Below are 21,423 nucleotides of genomic sequence, written 5' to 3'. Positions count from 1 at the left end.
GCATCACACTGCAGGGAAGACGGACAAACCAGACTGCATTTCAAGGCGTATGGCTAGGATGTGTAGTGACCAAAGACCGGGGCATGTGGAAAAAGCTCGAAAAGCCTAAGGATTTTTTTTTTTTTTCTTTTGCCGGCCGCAGAAAAATCGGAAGCTTTCCTCTAGCCCTTGGGAAGCGTTCCTGTCGAGGAAGGTTGGGCTTGTATGGGGGTTGGGAAGCACCAAGATCCATGGACAGAAGTTATGGAATAGTAGAGTTCAAGTCAATATGAGTAAAGTCATTCAAAAGAGGCAGTGAGTTCCACATGACCAGAAAAGTATGCAAGCAAAGCGTGTAAGGCTCCATCACATAACTAACAATCTGTGTTTCTATGACCCTCCAATTTTACTTTTGCCATCTCAAGTGGGTTTATGCTTCAACCAGGGGACAGACACAGTTTCTCTAAGTCACGAAGCTTTGAGGGGAAAGCTTATGTAAAATATGGAATATTCTGTCCTTCATATACTAAGATAATTAATTCTACTGATCCACTGTCAGTGAGACTTCCATTTTGAGTCGTTTTCCTCTAACTGATTGTGTTTATAAAGTTATGTCGTAGTGAACTACAGACAGGCCAGAGGTAAAACCTGTTGATTTCATGTTTTCCAGTGAAAAGTTAATTATCCTGAATTGAGCAGCACTGTGATTTATGACCTCATTAATCAAGAAAACAACCATCAATTACCTATTTGTGTCTTCCCATCACTATGCTAGGCCCACTGAGTACTGCAAAGAAGTATTAGTCATGATCACGGCCTTCAAAAAATTTATATTAACAGGATATCCTAGTCCAGTAGTTTCCACACTTTTTAAATTAGGACTCCCTATCAGTAAAAAAAAAATTGGACATATACCCTCTCAATGTATGTATGTTAATGTACAAATTTATACATTAACTCATGTCAAAACATAACTAAATATTCATAAAGCTTAATTTTTTTCTATCTGTAGGAAGAATTATTACAAACAGAAGTTCTAATATTTTCTTCCAAAACTCCATGGATCATTTTGCTCCCCTCTTACTAACCCCCTCAATGTGAACACTTGCTCCAGAGACCATAGCTCTTGCCAGCTGAGAGGTAAGTCTGATAGTGTTGGACAAGCTGTGATAGGAGTAAACATATCAGAATTTAAGGGATTGGGGATATTTAGTAAATACCACCATTTCTGCAAAATTTTCAGGTGTATTGGTAAATATTGGAGATGAGGTTTGAGCAACTTTTCCCAAACCAGTTTAAAAGAATGACCAATAAAATCTTATAATAAAAATATATGCAACTTTATAAGAAATATATAGGAAATCTTAAAAAATAAGGGCTCTCATCATTTAAGTAGTGCTTAAAGGATTTAAATAGTGTTAACATCTAATGTTCGATTCATTTATTAATTCAGTATTTATGAAGAAACTACTAAGTACCTATCAAGCACCGTGTGCTACGCAGTGGGGACATGGAAGGAAGGAAGGAAGGAAGGAAGGAAGAAGGAAGGAAGGAAAGGAAAGAGGCAAGGAGGAGGGGAGGAGGAGGAAGAAAGGAGGAGGAGGAGGAGGGGAGGGAGGAAGGGAGGAGGAGGGAGAGAGACAGAAACAGAAAGAAAGAAAGAAAGAAAGAAAAAGACAGACGTTTCCTGAGCTTGTAAGATAGAAACAAGTGAACAAGACAGAAAATACACATGCAGGCAAATAAACATCTAATTACAAATTGTGATCTGTGCCATGAAGTAAATAAGCAAGGTGCTGTGAGAGAGGGAAGAGAGAGATGACTACTTGAGATAAGGTGCTCAGGGCAGGCCTCTGAGGGAAATGATATCTAGTCTAAGAGCTGAAGATTGAGGAGAGACTGCTGCTATACAGAAGAGGGGGGAAACATAAACAGTACACTGCCAAACACAAAGCATGACACCAAAAATCTCCTATACCGCCAGATGCCCTTGGAGCCTGTCCCGTATATTTAAAATGTCCTGCACAGAGCCTAGAACAGAGCTTTGCTTATTTTAGTTGCTCAATACACTGAGTGAACAGACATCTGACTCTGAGAAGACCTTTCCTATGACTAGGCAATTGATGTCCCCATTCAGTGCAGCACATATGCTCTCCTCTCCTTGGTCAAAACTTCTTGGCGACTATGACAGATGACATAAAGGCAAGAAGGCTTCACATCTATAGACAAGGCACCCATTTGTCCTGCCAAAGGTGAGCACTCTAAGCTGAGCAAGGTCACCACAATCTACACCTAGAAATAAAAAAGACAACTATGGATTTGCTTTAAAGTTGTTCAAATTCCCAGCAAGGGCACCTGCTTTATCTCAAAATGTCAGACTCTGGAACGAGCGTGTTTGTTGTTGGTTCCATGCCCACGGCAGACGTTAATGTATGGTAGGTAGGTTGGATTTATGGTTCGGTATCATCTGGGAATCACATTCTGTCCATTAGGTCGAGCTAAGTGCTATCAGGAATGTGGGGAAGAGGGGTGCTGAAGTGAGGGAGCAGATAAGTGGTTATGGCGCCTTAAGTGAATCCAGCTGGGCGAGCAGGTCCCTCGGTGGCAGCTTTGCACCGGACAACCGGGCTGAGCAGTCTGCAGACTCACATAACCCTCAGAAATTTTGAATTCAAAATTTCATTTCACCTGCTTTTTATATGCACTTACATGACAAGAAAGGTTGAAGAAAAACCACCCATCTACACTTTAGATTAAATATTAGAACTGTAAGTCGGCCCTAAAACTAAAACTTGTCTCAACTTACCAGGGTCTTGTGGATCAGAGGTACAATTAACACTCATTTTAATTCTGAATTGTTCCACTGTAAAAGAGTGAAGAGGAAAGTCCCTTGATTCTGTTTATAGATAACACTGAAGCCAGTAAAAACTGGGCATTAAAATAGTATTATAAGAGAAAGATACCTTTGTAATGGAACCAGGAATAGCAGACACTTTAAACATAAAAATGCTGTCGCTTCAACTTCAAAGCAACATGAAATAAAGGACATCCCATTGTACTACAAGAATGTAATCTGAGCCATTCTCAGTAATTGTTTACAAACTTAAAACAGGTAGCAATCAAATGTGCTAAAAGTCAATGAAGGAAGAAGAATATGTTCCAGGGAATGTAGACCGGAATTTGATTGACTTTGATACTAAGCAAAACCCCAAAATTGACAAATAACAGATGGTAAAGCACTGAGAAAAAGAACAAGTGAAAGATATGACCAAACTACAGTTGTCTTTAAAAGTTGTTAAAGATTAATTTTTTAAAAATAGAGGGAGCCTGTGTACTGTGTATCGTGATTTGCAACACATTTACCAAAACCCTGCATGCCCCCTCTTGATCAGAAGGAGAGTGGGCTCCATGGGCAGGTAGCAGGCTGCATGGTTAATAAAACAACTTGAGTGGGTTGTTGGCCCTGATGAGCCTGTAGCGTGATCCCCAGGGGCCTATGAAGTGTCTATTCTTAGACCTGTTCATTTAATAGTTTTGTAGCCTCCAAATGGAAACATGGAAGACCAGTTTATTAGGTTTATAATTGACCCCATGTCACAAGGGACTGCTGACATAGTGGAGGGTGCCGCACAAGTGTCCACTCACCCACTTACCAGCTGCACTAGCTTCTGTGAGCTTCAATTTCCATCTCTGAGTCTCAGTAAAATGAGAATAACTGATAAAGGTTTTGCAAGAATCAAACTACATGACAGAAGTAAAATACCCAGAAGAGAACTTCAAAACGTGGATTTCCTTCTAGTATCAGAAAGTGCTAGGACTCAATAAGATCTTGATAGCTGCGACTGATAGTTTAAAAATCCAAAATATAAAATACACAGCTTATCTTAAAGTATATAAAGGTTGGCTATGGGAGAATTGGCCTATTATCAAATATTAAAAATATTTTTAAACTCTGGAAATTTTATAGTGGCCTACAAGTTCATGGTAAAGAGTTTGAGTTTTAAAAAGACACTTGCAGGGAAGGGGTAGGTAGATGCGGGGGAAAAAAGGAAAAAAGAAAAAAAAGAAAAAAATTTAAATAATTTCTTCAGTTAAAAAAATAATAAATAAATACATTTAAAAAAATAAAAAAATAAAATGTCAAGTTGTACATCTTAAGTATATACAATTTTTGTCAGTTATACTTATATAAAGCTGCAGAAAAAAAGCAAAAAAACTCAGATAGCTGGATAGATAGATAGATAGATAGATACACATAATCTGAAGATACAGTACTAATGGTGTGGTATGGAGTAGAGCTAATCGCTGGATTGGCTCAATAAAATGATACATTTTCTAAAATTAAGGGCTGTTTGTGAATGAAATTGGTTTCCTAATGAGGTAGTAACACCTCCATCAGCTCTTTAGGGAGAAGAAGTACTCTCGTGTTCAAGGTCTCTCAAGGTCTCTTCTCCACACCAGGGCTTCTCTTCTATGGGCTCTGGTCCTCAGGCAGCGAGGCGTGCCTGAGCTGTGCCTGAGTGCAGCTTAACAGCTTGCAGAAGGAAGCTCTTCCCTTATTTGGAAACCTCACCTGGCATCATCACAGCAAAACTATGTTTCCCACCAAGGTCAAGCAATAAAAGAGTAAATAGAGTTAGAACAAGTCCCAGTTCTGAAAAGGCATGCATGCCTCAACCTCTATGAACCTTTAAGCTATGTTAGGGTGATATCAGCTACTCAGTTAATGTCATCAGTACTCATCAACAAGAAGTCCTGTGTTTGACAACACTGATAGTCTACATATTTATTAAGTGATAAAACTAATTCTCTCTTAATAATGAAGAATCCTGTAATTCAAATTTTTTAATTTAGGTGGCCCTTTCCTTTCTTCTCCATTAGCTGAAAGTATTGTGACGATTTATAACCTAGTCTCATAAATTCATATCAGAAAGGATCATTGAGTTCTTCTTAGAACCTAATTATTTTTAAAAATTCATATTGACTCAGATAACATACTTTTCAAATTTTGTTGTTTACAGAAGCAACTCATCACTGAGTCATGTTTACCATGAACACAAGCAAAGAACAGTAACATATTTAAAAGTAGCAGACAGCATCGGGTCCGTACAGAAAGAAAATTTTTAAACTTCACAAATATAGATACTCAAATCTGCTTTCTTTAAATAAAGTCTTATCCTTCATCTACGACCAAATTTAGTACACGCCAAAGTTATTAAAAACAAAGCCATTTTTACTTATGAGTGTAAAAATGAATCTGCTTTTCTTTCTAACAAAAAAGAGAATGGACTTTTGGGGACTTTTCCAAAAGCAAAAGAAAGAGGGAAGTGAGTTGATGCTAAATATGAGAGAATCTGGTACCTAAATGAAATTCGTCCAAATATATAAAATATTAGTTTAGCAAAAATCAGAGCACAGCATATCTCACAGGCTCAGAATTGCTACTAAACTATGGGTAAGTATATCATTTGTTATATAATTTATATTGTTATAAATACAATATCCACGTGAAGCTGGTGTTAAGGCATATTAGGAATACAAGCTTTGTGAACCAAGCATATTATAATTTTCTATTGTTAGAAGTTGTTATCAGTAATTTTGTATCTCAGCCCTTCTCTTGTCAGGCTTTACACTAAACAGAGCTTCCAAGTTAAGAAAATATTTGAAACACTTTCCCTCAGTTGCCTTTAACGTGAGACTCCTTGAATGAATTAAACCTACTTAGTGCTGCCGACACTCCTGTTTCCACTGGCTGGCAGTGCCGACTCCAGGGTTCAGGAAGGTGGAAAGTACCCAAATATTCTCCAGAAATAACTGACATTTTTGTGGAGGCAGCCTCTGTCTTCAAGACACTTCCCTACACTGGCCCTTTTGCAGTTCAAGTCACCTCTCTCCATGGGAAATGCCTATGAACTAATCTATATTTCAGTCCCCCGGGTTGCCTTTTTATCAAAATTCTGTTTACCTGAGGCTCTTCCCTCCTCTGTGCAAAAATCTACTACCTTTAGTCCCTCTCCTCTTCTAGTTTGCTCTTTGATTTAAAATGTAAATATTGAATTTAACACATGACTTCTCAGTGCTGTTTGGAAGAGTTCTAGCAGCAAGGTATCCCCCAACCAAAAAAAAAAGAGAGGGAGTAAAAGTGGGGGTGGGATGTGGTGCAGGGAATTAATCTTGTGTAGATATACTTATTGCTATGAGGGTAAATACATGAGAGGTGTAATTTAACCTGTAAAAGGGTCTACTAAAACACTGTTTTATTTTAAAAATTAGATGGCATTTTATTATGTGGATGTTGTATATGCATCATATCAATAAACGAGAACAGCATTTAACAACCCATTTATGTCCCAATTATGTTAGTAAACTTTGCATTTCACCGGGGCCAGTTTGAAATTTGCAGCACTGCCTAAGCTCAATGACAGATATCTCGGTTCCCAAAAACACTTTGCCTCTCTCTGTATAAATAAATGAATTCATTCTTTTTTTCTCAAGGGGAAGGAAAAAGAGTAATGACAACCACGGTACTTGTAGCTCAAACTAAGGACACAAGTAGAAAATTTGATGAAAGTGATGGCAGAGAAACGGGAGTTAATATTGATGCTACAGTCGCCAAGCTGAGGCAACCGGCAAAATTCACGAGCTTGAATGTGAGGACAGGTTTTAAAATCTGTGAAATACTAAAGTAATGCCCATGGTGGGTCTAGGTGCAGAGAAACCAACTGAGAAGGCGAAAATGGGGAAATGCGGGGGGTGGGGGGGGACAAAGAGTGATGAGTTCAGCTTGAGAAATTCCCACCTTGAAGAGTGAGTAAGCAGTAATGTACCAGACACAATGACAGGTTTCTAATTGGAAATTGAATAACGTAGTAAGTCTGCAGACAGAGATTTAAGAGTCATCCACCTAAGGGTGATGCTCGAGACTTCCAGTGGATAAGGCAGAATACGTAGAGGAAGTGTCATTGATGACGACAACTCTTTGATTTTCGCAATATATACCTTTTCATTGCCTTTTCTCTGGCATGTGTCAGTTGTTATGTCTCTTCTATGTCTTTCTCTTCTGTTTTAGCTTATGCACTCCCAAAGGGTATGAATGTGTCTGTCTAACTTGCATTGAGCACTACGCAGTTCAGTATCATTAGCAAGTAGGCTCTTAATGTGTACATTCCTTATCCAGATATATGTTGGCTTGTCCTGGGCTTGGGAGGGGAGGGTTCAGCTCCAGGACACAGAGCATGCAGCTAAGGGTGAGTGAAGAGACGGGGTTCAAAAGCCAACACAATTGTGAAGGTCCTAGGAGGGGGTGGAATCCAGAGGGCAAACAGAACAAAGGAGAAAAGGAGGGCAGAAGGATTAATGAGGAAGGAGGACATGTCTAATGTGTGATAGCATTTCCCTAACCTCCTGCTCCAAGTATACATTCCTGTCCTCGCAGAAGCTCTAACACACTCTCTTCATACTTTGGGCATGTACATCTGGACATGTACCCTCCCGTGTGTAATTTAGCATCTTTCCTTCATGGTCTGTCCTAGAACCCTTAAGGAACTGCCCCAGCCCTCCTGCAAAGTGGCTCTGAATGAAAGGGGTGTCCCCTGGATGTCCACAATTCAAAGACTTGAATTACTAAACCAAGGGCCTCACCCTCACTGTACCTTATTCCTCACACCATTCTCCCATCATTCCACCAGGCAACCCCTTCGCTCCTTTTCTACAGTTATTTGCTTTCCTCACAGCCAAATATCTTCTGCTTCAGTCTCCTCAGACTATGTTTGCATCTTCTTTGACACAGCACTTTCTCAGAAAACCATGCCTCAGGGAAAATGCTTGAAATGGTCCAGGAATCTCTTCACTTCCCTGCAAGCAGGCCCTGCCCAATGTGTCCCAGAAAGAGATCTGGTCATTTGAGTGCTTGTCCACACCCTTGGTTCTCGCCTGTTAATTTCGCATTTCTGACAGTCTTGATCCCGTATCTTCCACTATGACTGTGAGTGAAAAGTTGGAGATTAAAACAGTTACAGTTGTGATAAAAATGTATATGATCATTAGCAGACAAATATAATAAAATATAACTCCAATGAATCAATAAAAACAACACATTCGTGTGAATATGCAGTTTTTTGGTTACATTTTCCTTTTTTGCATAAAATTAGAACCAGTTGCTCTGTGTACAGAAAAGGTTCTGCTTTGCCACGCAAATTGGCAGAAGGAGTGTTCTTACAATAAAAGAACAGCATCCTAATATCTTTTCCTAGCTCTAACCTATAAAATGCAGTGTCTATTGCATTTCCAAACATCGGGGAATTATAACTTCCTCCCGTCACCACCAACCCTGCTACACCTAGAAAAAAAAAAAGCCAACATCTTTATTAATTCTTTGAATAAATTGTTACTGCTCACAAGTCAAGAGCTGGAAATCGGGCTAGGCACTGTGAGAGTTACAGTTGCATGGAAGCTGTGATCCCTCGCCCACAGGCACTCACAATCTAGCTGGGGAGATAAGACTTGTGCAATTAGCCGCACTACTAGGCAGTGTGCCATAAGTGCCCTGTGTGTTAGTGGCAGGGATCTCAAGAGCCATAAGATTTTGGAGAAGAGAGAGAAAATTTCTGGTTTAACAGAGGAAGTTCGAGCTGAACTGAGCTTTTGTTTATTCAATATGTATTTATTGGGTGTCTCTGAGGACTGGGTACTGTGCTAATTGCTGGGGAACACAAGAGTGGGCAAAACAGACATAGTCTATGGTCCTATGGAAGCCTATAAGGAATATAGTCATTAATCCAAATGATCATACAATTATAAATGATAACTCATGGTAACATGGGTTAGGGAGCTATGAGGGCACCAAGGAGAGGGTCTACGGAAGGGATCTGACATCTGAGATCTATAAATGAGTAGCAGTTAACTAGGAAAAAAGAAAAGTATAAAGAAAGGAGATGCGAGTGGGCATTACAGTCAAAGGAAACAGCACAAAGTTCTTGAGGCAGGAGTGAACACCGCAACTTAAAAAATTAAAACTGCCCAAGTAGGTGGAACGAAAATGTTAGGGAAGAGAGAGGAACAATAAGAGACTAGAGCCAGACTACTCAGGGCCGATCAGATGAGGACTTTGGTCTTGATCCCAAAAGCAATGAGAATCTGTCGACGGGATTTCAGAAGAGACAATCAGATATGTCTATTAAAAACACTATTCTGGCCACATTGTAGGGCTCCAGAACGAGTACAGAAGACCAATTATAGGCAATTACACTACTCCAGGTAGTAGATGATGGTGACATTGGAAGAAAGAAGTGGATGGATTTGGGAATAAAAAGCTGGTATCAATTCTCAACCATAGATGGTGAGATTGCAGAAGCCCTTTTCCTCAATCCAATGTTTTCTTCCTGTGAAGAGTTTGTCTCAGCTCTTCTTCCTCTTGGAGTGAGCTAGCACAGAAAGCAAGAGGTCTCTTTAGCTCCTCCTGGCAGTGACTGAGCCCAGTGGGTGAGTGGGTCTGCTTGCTCCTGTGGTTTGGATTTCAGGCCCAATTGACCCTCACGCTGAACTAAGTCCTCAACCATTCTCTCTCAGTGAAGCCTCCTCTTTGTTTTATTTGTCAAATTTTCATAACCTGGGCAGAGAAAATAGATGCTTATTTATCATGGAATCCTTTGAGACTTCCAAAAGACTGCATGTGGGAATTCTTCAATGGATGAATAAGATTTTGATGGAAATAGAAGGAACGGCACTACAGGTATATGGACAACATAAAGAAAGGAACAAAATGGCAGAAAAGCATACAAGGCGTGAGTGCGGAAAACTGAATGAACCAATCTGGCTAAGAGATAAAGATCTGTGTGGGAAGTTGCTAAAATCAGGCTCAAAAGGTAAATTGGATTAGGATTATGAAAGGTCTAGAGGGCCATGCTAAAGATTTTGATTTTATCCAGAAGCAAATGAAAGCTACTGTAAGGTTTTCAAGCAGGTCGCATGAGTTAAACAACTTGTTGGTATATAGGGTAGATTGGAATGTGAAAACCAGTTAGGAGGTTATTACAGGGCCCTGACTCGTTTGGGAATGATAAAGAAAGAATAAATACAGACATGTGAGGAAGAATTAACCGGTTTTCCTTGGAAGATCAGATGTGACGGGTGACAGACAAGAAGAATTCAAGATGGCTCCAGGGGTTTCAGCCTAAACTGTCCAACAATTTTCGAATGCTTATGTAAATTATATATTTATTAAACAGAATATCATATTTCTTAAAAATGTCGCTTATATAACATATGAAAATACATTTTGTAATGTCTATTATGAGTACTTTTCAGTAAAAATGCAGAAGGAAAAAATCACTTTAAATAAGTGAACCAAAAATTTCAAATGCGATTATCATTGGGGCAGTGGAATTCTATGTGGTAGTTCTTTCCTCTTTTACCTATTTCAAAGAATATTCTAAAATGAACATATATTACTCTATGAAATAAACTATAAAATATAATAAACTTTTTAAAAGGAAAAGTGTAGTTAAAAAAAAACTAAATCCATATTTCTCTTTCAGATTAGTGAATAACATAAAAGATTTTCTTTTTCCACTTTCAAAGATGGTATGTTCTCTTTATGTCTTGAGAGCACTAGTGTGATTTAAAAGACTGATAAGTGACCAAGAATTTATGAATCATCAAATATAACTCCTTGAAGAATGAGGAGAAATCCGTAAGCCTTGAAGTTAGTTTTAAACTAATACGAAAAATTGGTCATGTAGATCTACCAACACTTCATTTATTGTTTAGTCATGTAAAGACACACTCAGTACACCAATGCAGTGAAACAAACAAATTTTAATAACAAACAGCAACAGAGGCTTCACTAAGGTAGGCAGAGACCAATCAGAAAGATTTCAAAATAATTAAAATACTACAATGAGCTGATGACAAAGTTAGTGCAGGAAACTAGAGTCTGATTTAAGAGTCAGAATCACTCCCTCTTCAGATTAGTATCTGTGCCCCAAGTGACCTTGCAAGAGAGCTAGTGGCTGAAAGGTGGGGAGAAACTAATGACACAATCCAGCTGAGATGCTGAGATGTGGCTATAATTAGGTGAACTTTTGCAGAAAATGGACATCATGAATCTGTGATCTGGTCTGCACGAGATTTTATTTCTACCCCATGCTCTGTCCTGTGTCAAAATTTGCCAATTATTTTCATGAATCCCGTGACAATTTTACATGGATCCAAATAATGCCTCTTACTTTTTAATATCCTTATTTAACCATTAGATTTTGATGAATTTTAATTTTTAATATTGAGCATATTCTATATTTTAGACCAGGGAGCATGAAGCCATTATGCAGTTAATGAGTTCCATCATTATATTCAATACAATGAACAGCGTTTTATTTAAGTTGGGCAAACATTAACCATCATATCCAGAATATTTTTTTTTAAATGTTCTCCACATTGTATGGCACATGACAAAGTTTTATGGAAGATTCGAAGAAGGAAAAGGAAGAGTGAAGACTAAGATAGAGCCAACTCACTGTTACTGTTTCACCAGAGGCAGCTTTTTGGGATGGAGTGGGTGGGTACTCATAGGATGCTCTTCTACAGAGATGACGTAATCTGAGAAGGTGCTGAGCAGACCTCCAAGCTCCCATATATCTCTCCTACAGATTTATCACAGTGCCTGAGGTTCTACCATTACACTTTTCCCCTGGAGTCTTGAAAGCTAATCATGTTTATGGTTCTGCTTTGAAGATTACAAAGCACCTCTGGGAACACTTCTTTGCTAAAACCTCAGAACAGGTGCTCTAACCAGTTGATCAAGATTGACTGGTGGATCTTTAATGGAAGAGGCAATATTAATGTTAAGAGCTGGGGCTTCAGAGTTTAAATCCTGCCTCTGTCACTTACTAGCTGATAGTGACCTGGGGCAGGTTATCTCCTCCAAGTCTCAGTTTCTTCATCTATAAAATAAGGATGATAATATTTACTTTGAAGGGCAGTTGTAAGGAGAAAATGTATGTAAAATACTTAACAACAACAGATGGTACCTATTTCTGGACAACCAGGTCAGTCAAGAAGGAAACTCTTAGCTCCTGCCTGAGCATAAGCACCTCCCTCAGCTCATGAGCGTCTCCAACAAAACAGTTTTTAACTCAGAGATCCCAAAGCCTGGCACTGTGGAGATTTGCTTGTTTTATAAAATGAGAAGCACTCAGACACCAACCCCTTAGAGACTCTGATTCAGAAAGTATAAGAGGCTTAGAGGTTGAGAGTATACATTCTGGAGTCAGTTTGCCTGAGTCCAAATTCCAGCTCCCTGGCTTACTATGTGTGTCGGTGAGCAAGTCACATATCTTTTTCTGTACCTCAGTCTCTTCATCTATAAAATTGGACAATAATAGTAACATATCTCACAGAGTTGTTAATGAGATGAAATTAGGTATTATTAAGCATGGGATAGGGTCTAGTGTCTGATATTTTAAGAGGCTGTAGATCACATAATGCAACTAAGCTGAGGAGTCTTTTTGCTACAAAACTATTTCTAATTAGCTTCCAACCATTGTTCTTTCATGTAATTTCAGAAGTAGAAACAAGAGATCCAGGGACATCGAAGAATAGTTTTTGGCAAATGACTGATCACTGACAAGGAAGATGAAAATTAGGAGGCATTGCTTTTTGATCATGCCTCATATGGATACATTTATAAAACACTGGACAATTTTCAAGGTAAACTATTTATGTCAAGAAGCACATAGCCAAAAGATTGGAAGGAAAACCTAAAATTACAGGATTGCACATGACAAATCAAAAGTAAATTAATCATTGCCAGAAATGTTTAAAATTGCTTGAGTTACACACTAAAAGTCAGGGGGACAAGATATGCCCATTCTAAAATGGAGAGAATTCCATCAAATTAGATCCAGATGGATTTAAAGCTCCATGCCTCTATACTACAAATAGACCAGCTGCAATAAGAGTAAGAAATTGAATGTAGATAATACATGAAAAAGGCATTTCAATTCTTATAGCAACTTATGATGTTATTCATACTTCCAAAATTCAGAGGGACCGTCAGGCAGTTTTTATACCTTCTCTCTTTCTTGTTTTTCTTAATTGCCTTTAAATTCCTTTATCTTCCTTTTGTATAGTGTCATTGACTCTTCTGAGCAATTGCAAAATTATCCCTGTTGCTATTGACTATGGTATCTAAGTACTTAGATAACATTTTTAATTGAAATTTTTATTAATAATTGTAGATTTACATGTGGTTCCAAGAAGTAATACGGAGAGATTCCTTATACTTTATCCAGTTTCCCTTAATGGTAACATTTTGCAAGATTATGGAATATGATCACAAGCTATTGACATGGCTACGATCCACTGATATTTTTCAAATTTCCCTGGTTTTACTAATACTCATTCGTGTGCATGTATGTGTGAGTCTTTATTAAATTCTTATAATTCGATCACCTGTGTAGCCTCATGTAGTCCTACCAGACTCAAGAAACTGAATATTCCAATACCACAAGGGCCCCACCCCTCATGTTGCCCCTTTAAACCACAACTACCCCATTCCTTCTCTACCCCATCCACCAGTCCCAAGTTCCTTTCCCTGACATTCATCTTTCCTCCAATTCTAAAATTTTGTCATATAAAAAATGTTGCATAAAAGGAATCATACAGTATGCAACCTTTTGAGACTGGCTTTTTTCACTAAGTATAATTCCCTAGAGATTCGTCCAAGTTGTCCTAGGGTATCAACATTCATTCCTCTATATTGCTGAGTAGCAGTCCACATATGGATGTTCCACAGTTTATCTGACCATTAACCTGTTGGAGAACATCTAGGCTGATTCTAGTTTTTGCTTATTACAAGTAAGGTTTCTATGAACGTTCATGTACAGGTTTTTCCGTGAATATAAGTTTTTATTTCTCTGGGATAAATGGCCAAGAACGTAATTGGTAGGTCATATGGTAGTTGCATGTTTGGTTTTATAAGAAACTGTCAAACTGTTTTTCCAGTCTGGATGTACAGTTTTATATTCCCACCACCAATATATGAATGATCCAGTTTCTCTACATCCTCACAAGCATTTAGTGTTGAGACTTTAAATTTTAACTATCTTGATAAACGTGTAGTTATATCTCATTCTGGTTTTAATTTGCATTCCCCTGAGTGTTAATAATGTTAAATATCTCATGTGTTTATTTGCCAGTTTTACATTCTCATCATTGAAATGTCTGTTCATGTCTTTTGTCCACTTTCTAATTGTTTGCGTTTTTACTGTTGAACTTTGCAAGTTCTTTTATTTTATTGGATTTTTTATGTATTCCAGATATGAGTCCTTTGTCAGAGATGTGGTTTGCAAATATTCATTCCTAGTCTGTAGCTTGTCTTTTCATCCTCTTATCAGGGTCTTTTGCAGAGGAAATGTTTTCAGTTTTGATGAAGTCCACTTTATCAAAATACTTTTCCTTTTATGGATCATGCTTTTGTGTCAGGTCTAAGAACACTTTGCAAAGCCTTAGATCATAAAGGTTTTCTCCCATGTCTTATTTCCGAAAATTTTATAGTTTTGAATTTTACATTAAATTAATAATCCACTTTGAGTTAATTTTTTGTATAAGTGTAAGGTTTAGGTCGAGTTTGGTTTTTTGTTTGGTTGTTTGTTTGCCTACAAATGGCCAATTGTTCCAGTGCCATTTGTTGAAAAGGCTAACTTTCCTCTATTGAATTGCTTTTGTACCTTTGTTAAAAATTAATTGAGCATATTTCTGGAATCTTTATTTTGTTCCATTGCTGTATATGTCTATCTCTCTGACAATACTTGATTACTATCTTGATTACTATGGCCATATAAATAAGCCTTAATATTGGGTAGAATGATTCCTCTTACTTTGTTCTTTGTCCCCTCAGCTTCCCCAGACTCTCTGGACAGAGGGAAAGAGTCTTGGCCAGACCACTTGCTATAGCTGGATTCTTCTTGCCCATTTTGTCCTGACTCTGTATATCAGTCTGCTTGGGCCACCATAACAAAATACCACAGACTGGGTGGATCAAACGACAAATTTATTTTCTCAGTTCTGGAAGTGCTATGGTCTGAATGTTTGTGTCCCCACCAAATTCATAAGTTGAAATTTAACCCCCAAAGATGATGGAATTAGGAGGTGGGCCTTTGAGAGGTGCTTAGGTCATGAATGTGGAGCCCTCATGAATAAGATTAGTGTTTTTATAAAAGAGGCCCCACAGAGCTCTCTAGCCTGTTCCACCGTGTGAGGACACAGGAAGAAGGTGCCAGCTATGAAACCGGGAGAGGCCTCACCAGAATGTGACTATGCTGGTATTTTAATCTTGGACTTTCAGCCTCCAGAACTGTGAGAAATAAATTTCTGTTGTTTATAAACCACCCAGTCTGTGGTATTTTGTTATAGCAGCTTGAACATATCAAGAGAGAAAGCTAGAAGTTCATGATCAAGGTGCTGGCAAGTTCTGATTCTAGTGAGGCCTCTCTTCTTGGCTTGAAGCCACCTGCCTTCTAGATCTTGATCTGGATGGTGGTTTCGCAACTGTGGGAATGTATAAAGATTCACCATTCACTGAGCTATATACTCTTAAGATTTGGGCACTTTACTGTATGTATTTTTAAAAGGTAGAGTCCTTTTTTTTTAAAAAAAAAAAAAGGATTCACTCTGAAATTTTTACAGTTGAAGTGTTATCATGTCTGGAATTAGTTTTAAAATACTCCAAAACGGCTCATGGAAGACTGGCTGTGAGTTAAGTGTTGAAATCGAAGGATGGCTTATAATATAATTCTTTTACATGTTTGAAATTTTCCATAATATAAGGGTTTTTTTTTTTTTTAAATGTCTGACAAGATAATGTTATCAAGGATGTGGAATAATGGAAATCCTCATACACTAGTGGTGAGAATGTAAATTGTAAACTGAACAACTAATTCATGTTATCTAGTAAAACTGAAGATAGATATGCCTTATAACCCAACAATTTTTCTCTGAGGTTATAAGCTAGAGAAACACTATCACATGTGCTCATACTTGTGTGTACATGTAAGACAATTCACACACATTTTTTATAATAAATCAATATAAAAAGGGAAAGAAACAACTCAAATATCAATTGACAGGGGAATGAATAAATTATGACATATTTACACAATGGAATTCTATACAATAACTAAGTTGTATAATCAAAATGAATGAGCAAAAACTTTGTAAGTTGCAGAATAATACTACAGTAATACCATTAATTAAAGGTTCAAAATTTGCAAAATAGAATAATATATTTTAGGGATATATATATATATATATTAAAGCTATAAAGAAAAGCAAGTGAATGATAAACATAGGGTGATACAATTGGGTAGAGGCCTATAGGGGCTTCAAAGGTTCCGATAATATTCTACCTCTTAAGCTGGGTGATGGGTGTTTATTTTAATATTATTTTTTTACTCCACATATGTTTTAAAAACTTATATGTTTAGAAATATTTTATAACAAAAATTTTTTAAAATAATTTTTATTGTTTTTCAGCAGCCTTAGGACTTGACTCATAGGTAGTAGTGTGGTATGATGCAAAGAATATAGGATTATCAAAATTTGAGAAACCTGGATTTTAGACCCAGCTATCCCACTAACTAGTCTTGTGAGCTTGCACAAATCTTCACTTCTCTTAACCCAAGTTCTCTCATCTAGAATATGGGTTGGTCAGCAACATTTCCCAACTCTATTCTTCAGAACACCAGTTCTAAGATATCTGTAGATATTTTGTAGCAACAAAACCAAAAAAGCTTTGTGGTCAAATTAGTTTGGGGAACTCTAGATTAAACAATACTAAGAGGTTCTCCCCACAGCAAAACTTCTCAGAGCCTTGGATTAGTGACAGAAACAAAACATAAATTCAGGTTTCTTTATATTTATTGTAAGACTCTTTCCATTAAATCACACTTGAATTTTAGTGTATTGGTTAGTCTACCATCTTGAGTCAAAAATAATAGCTAATAAAAAATTTCAAATAGGAATGTGTTCTATAAATAGTAATAGATTTCAAATAGCTGAAATCCACAGGTTTTAGAATCTCTGATCTTCATCGATGGTAGCTGAATAAAATTGTGGGGTTTGGAAATACAGAGACATTCAAGAATGTATCATATAAGATGCTTATCATTTAGCTGCATTATTGGGCAATCCTTGAGTTTCATTTCAGTCAACAAGGTTAACAACTTTGTTACCTCATCCAGGGGTACTGAGGGGAGAGTCTGTCTCTGTTCTCCAATAAAACTAACACCAGGCAAGCATTCTTTCTTCACAAAAGACTTCTTACAGAATTCTACAAATGTCCTACATTCTCTTTACCTGAATAGATGTAAAGTTTAATATTCTCGAAAAGGACACACAGACCTAACTAGTCAAAGTTTATTTCAACCCACATGTTTGGCAAAGGGAGGTTTCAGGATATCTTCTGAGAATCGCTCATAATATGTATTATTGTAAGACTCAGGAAAAGTGTTAATATTTTCCTTTATAATCTCTTATGCTTTTTTCTATGCACACATATACACACAAAAATAAGATAAAAATAGATAATATTTTGTAATAATTTTTCATGTAATATATCATGGAAGTCTTTAATAAATAAGGTTCTATATGAATCCTATTTAATGGTTGCTCAGTTTACACTGTGTGATATAATTTATTGATTCAATCCCCTACTTATGAACATTTAGGTTGTGTGCCATATCTAAACATTACATTTCTTAAGTAAATTGCCTCTCTGTGTCCTTTGACCACTTTTCTATTGTGTTATTGAAAGGTGCCTTAAATATTAGTGATGGTAAATTTATTTAATTTATTAAAGTTTTTAATAATCATAACAATCTTCTTTCTTCCTCTCCTTCTTCCTTCATAATTTAATTTAAAAATCATTATGCAGGTCTGAGTATGGGAGGTGGCTGGAGTTTACACAAAGAAAGCAGCCAAGCAGGTGACAGCTTGGCAGGCATTAGAAGAGTATATACAGGAGAATTGAGCAATAAGAAAATATACTGAAGATAATGAGAGACAGGTTTCTCACTGTTGGAGATGGTAATTACAAATATGGAAAAGGAAAAAACTAGAATTACTTTTGTGTGTTGGATTAGAATTATAGGGATTGATGTAATATAGAGATGTAGAAATAAATACATGTGTTTGTATACATATACATATATATACAAAAAAGTATGTATGCATGCACACATTTATATATTCCCTAGCTCTGTACAATTAGATGATCTGTAGCAGTGAGCACACCTATCGCCAGATCTTGGTATCTAAATACAATTTTCCACTAAAAGGCTCCTCATGAAATGGCTAATTCTAGGTCTGAGTCTACAATATGAGTCTACAGCATCTTCTTGTAACCAGAAAGTAATAAAGTACTGATAGACTGATGGGACATATCAAAAGAACACAGGAGTCACCTTGAATGGGAGTCTAAATCTGGACCAAATCTGGGACAATTTGCGCATCAAAATAAATAATGATGGTAACAGATTACATTCCATTGAGTAGAATAAGAATCTATGAGTTTACATTGATGGAAATGGACAAATGAATATATACATGGGAAGAAGACAAAATTCTTTCTTAGAGTCGAAGGCCACCTATTAAGTTGAAAAGGAGCGATGGAGTTAGAAAATTGCCACTTGTCAATCATTATAGTGATAATTAATTCAGGCAGGGAACATCCATTGATGCTAAAACCAGAAGGTGAGAGTTGGATGAGAACAAGATATTTACACAGCCTCAAAGCTTCTTCCCACAAAATACTGATTAGTTTTAGAGGGGAAAAAAAAGTAATTTTGCCATCAGACACTATTACAATTATTTTGTGACAAACTGACATGCGCTATATGATGGAGGTGCAGTAAGAAAAGCACAGCATCGCCTCTGTGATATCCTTGCCAAAAATGCACAACCTTAATCTAATCATGAGGTAAGAAATGTCAGAGGGATATTCTACAAAATAACCAAGGAAGTATTCTAGATTTAAGGCAACTGAAGAGACACAACAATACACAAACACACATAACAATGTGTGGCCCTAGATTAGATCCTGTTGCTTTAAAGGACATTATTGAGACAGTTAATGAAAATTGATGGTGTCTCTGAGTGAACAGTATATGGGAATTCCCTGTACTATTCTTGCAGTTTTCTTCGTAAGTTTGAAATTATTTCAAAAGAAAAAAGAAATAGAAAAAATTATAAACAAAAAAAAAAGCGAGGAGAGTCCCAAATTTGTAGTCAGATGCAGGGCAGAATGCTCAAATAACCTCTTCTTTATGGTAAATAGATGAAAGAAAATTCTTTAAATGAAAGAAAAAATGAAGGCTCATGTGTCTATAAAATATCAATATTTCTTGCATAGGCCTTTAGTGAAAATATTTCAGCAAATAAAAAATGTGTATTAATTAGCAAAAATATTATAGAAATAGATCAATCAGAAAAGGAGGCAGACCTACTAAGGTCAATGTGATTATTGCCACGATCTCAAGAACAGCTATATACTGAAAAGCAAAAGTTTAAAGCGAAGAAATTGCACACAGTTCAAAATTCAATAAAAAATGTAGTACTACGTACATATATGGTACTGTGGACCTAGGGCCAGACACTATTCTCAAAACGGGCTCAGACCTAAATTTAACCATCTGGAATGCTCTTTCTTTTTTTCTTTTTTTGAGAATCATCCTACTCAACCTTTTCAAATAAAAGATACCCGTTTTAATAGGAAGTTCGTATTTCATCATAAAGATGAAGAAGCACACCATGTCCTTAGCTTAGCTGAGTTAATCTCCAGAGAAGCAGGTTATGTTTTAGCAATGCATTCTGTATTGTAGAGACATTGCTTAAGGCAAATTTATTTCATGTGGTCATGTGTAAGCGTATCAATCAAGGAACTTAGGGACTGGTGGCTTATGTCCTAACTTATGTCTGTACTTCTGTTAAAAGAAATAATCTTTTATTTCTAATATAAGCACTCTCTAATATAGTCTTGACTATAAGCAGGATGGAAGCCATTCTCGAGTCCAATTTTACAAATAAGGAAACCACATCTAAGCAAGATGAAGCACCTTTCCCAAAGTTGATACTTACAAATGACAGAAGTTGGGCTCAATATAGATGCCCTATCTCTAAATTTGCTGCAATTTCCATGACACCAGGCTCACGCAAAAGAATCATGAATCAACATAAGCAATAATCCATGATCAAACCATTGTTCATATTTTATCATGTATAACTCAAAAGCTCATTAGTTCAATAATAGCTAATATAAAGTACTCATGTGTAACTCATTTTAAAACATTTAACTTTTAATGGAAGCACCAAGAAGTACTTAAAATATTAGTGATTATGGTACAGAAGCTGAAGCATACACCTTCTTTCATAATCTCCACACATATGTTCTTCAATATTTCTTGACTGGCTGCTGCTGTTCAGTTCAGACTGACATTCAAGATGCAGATAAAATTTGTTGAATCAGACCAGGTTATAGCCCATAATCTGTGACAACAAGTCTGATCATGTCTGCTCAGCAGAAGTCAAGATCAGCACTCAAAATAATTCCAGACAGCTTCAGAACACATAATGCTTAAAAAAACACTTAACATTTTCTAGAATGCTTAACTAATGTGGCATCAAACTTGAAAGAAAATAAGTAGATTTACATCATGGTTGAAAATAGAAGTCATCCAACCAAGTCTTCCCATAACGGTTTTCACATGTTTTAAATACGGCATAAAGAGATATAATAGAAGTATTAGATGAGGCTGTCACTATTTAGTCTTTAAAAGTCAATGAATATTCCAGCAAAATGCATATGCTTGCTCTCATTTTTTTAAAGGTGGTGAAGTAAAGGCATAGTTTAGAAATTATTATTCACTTAAAAGCTATTCATCTACAAATATTTATTGACTATGTGCCAGGCACACAATCTAAGTGAATGTATCATTTTCTTATTTTAATGATGAATATTGATAAGTAAGTTTTGGTTAAAATAAAATATACCAAGCATACCTGAGCATGCTTGAAACCCAAACTGTTAGTTATTTTAGAACATTTTTTTTATATCAGCTAAGGCACTTTCTGAAGTGTTCATGTCACATGCTATAGATATTGTCAGAATTATATCAGAATTAAATCAAACAGTCATGAATTTTAGAGATGTTGTAGAGAATGAGTTTATTATGTTTGAAAAAAGTGAGAGAACTAGATAGAAAAGTGGTGGTTGAGGGCAGAGGATGAGGGTAATGAAGAATGAAATGATGAAGAAGACCTGGAGGAAAAGAATATTAAATGTAAATCTGATTACATCACTTGTTTGCTCAAACTCCTTGAAATTCTGAGAACAACACTGTTGGTTTCCTATCTAATAGCTATTATATTTCCCTTTCTTCCTTGCAGATAGAC

General features: G+C 36.7%; 1 long non-coding RNA gene across 1 annotated transcript in view; it reads left to right on the top strand.

Annotated features, from left to right (window-relative positions):
- The first annotated feature begins 839 nt into the window (after positions 1 to 839).
- Positions 840 to 21,423, top strand: part of LOC120589059 (uncharacterized) — a 28,011-nt gene continuing 7,427 nt past the window's right edge. Inside the window, exons 1-2 of the long non-coding RNA XR_005649371.1 lie at positions 840 to 1,119; positions 12,540 to 12,684. This is a non-coding gene — a long non-coding RNA (uncharacterized LOC120589059). The remainder of the gene's footprint in view (positions 1,120 to 12,539; positions 12,685 to 21,423) is intronic.

Source organism: Pteropus medius, unplaced genomic scaffold (assembly GCF_902729225.1).
Source record: "Pteropus medius unplaced genomic scaffold, Ma_sr-lr_union100, whole genome shotgun sequence".
In the NCBI taxonomy this organism is placed as follows: domain Eukaryota; kingdom Metazoa; phylum Chordata; class Mammalia; order Chiroptera; family Pteropodidae; genus Pteropus; species Pteropus medius.
This window is presented reverse-complemented; position numbering and strand designations above follow the sequence as displayed.